Source organism: Anomaloglossus baeobatrachus, chromosome 3 (genome assembly GCF_048569485.1).
Source record: "Anomaloglossus baeobatrachus isolate aAnoBae1 chromosome 3, aAnoBae1.hap1, whole genome shotgun sequence".
Taxonomy (NCBI): Eukaryota; Metazoa; Chordata; class Amphibia; order Anura; family Aromobatidae; genus Anomaloglossus; species Anomaloglossus baeobatrachus.
In genome coordinates this window covers 3,686,948-3,688,242 of record NC_134355.1, presented here as the reverse complement: position 1 = coordinate 3,688,242, position 1,295 = coordinate 3,686,948, and positions in this window count along the sequence as shown.

The window sequence follows — 1,295 nt, the reverse complement described above, 5'->3', positions numbered from 1 at the left end:
ACAATCCCTGGTTTCTCTGCTGCAGACTGACCTAGCAGTGCTCAGAATGCTGAGCCATGTATAACCCTGTCCACAATACTGATTGGCAGCTTCTGTGTACACTGCATATTATTAACAGAAAGCCGCTAATCAGTGGCGGGGGTGGAGTTACACAGAACAGCAGGACAAGAAGGTACGAGACACCAAGTCCTGTAATGATCCTTTCAAGCTGATTAAACACTCATTTTATTGAAAAAGAAACACACAGCCCAGTAAGTGACACATCACCGGATCAGGGTCTCAGCCCCTACGCCGTGCTGCTCTCAAATTACATAGCAAAAACATGGTGACCAATTCCCTCTAATATTAGTGGGGGTGGGGGGGGGGGGTCAGAATGTATTTAGGTGGTATCAGGTATAAATTTTATTACAGGGGACCTGAATAGAATGTAGTCAGTCCTGGTCATATAAGCTACACAAAGGGAAAGCTCACTTCTATCTTTCCGGTGAAGGTCTCCCCTAGATTGACATCTCTGACAACAGTGTAATAGATAGAACTCTGTCGGTGCCAAAGTCACGGCTTCTAGAAGGACGTGGTGCGTTTTTACCACTTAGGCTAAGTTCACATTTCCGCTAAAATGTATCAGTCACAATCCGCTGCTCTTGTAAACAACGGAATCCGTTTAGCGGATTCCGTTGCTCCCATAGACTTGTGTGAGCAGCGGATTGTGACTGATGATGCTGCGTTGCACCCTCCGCCCGACTGATCAGTCGTGGAACGACTGACCGCCGGGCGGGAGGAACGCAGCATGTAACGTTTTTTGAGCAGCGCGATCCGTCGGATTTCGCTGCGCATGCTCTCTGGCTCCCTGCACACGTCACCAGCTTTGGTTGGTTACCCGATATTTACCCTGGTTACGGTGCAAGGAGCCAGCGCTAAGCGGTGTAGGCCCGTAACCAAGGTAAATATCGGGGTAACCAAGGTAAACATCGGGTGCTTTGCCGTTACCCGATATTTAGTCTGGTTACGTGTGCAGGGAGGCCGACACTTCCCCCGCTCGGCCCCGCCCCCTCCCGCACTCCGCACATGTGTGTACACACACACACACACCTGTCCCCAGCCATGCAGACAAGCACTGCCACTGACACCCTCGTCTGGCCCCGCCCCCCGCTCGGCTCCGCCCCCTCCCACATTCAGCATGTGTATACACACACACACACACACAGACACACTCACACACACTCACCTGTCCTGCAGTCACTGCGGCACTGACGTCCTCCGTGCCACGGCCCCGCTCGGCTCCCCCCCTCCCCCCC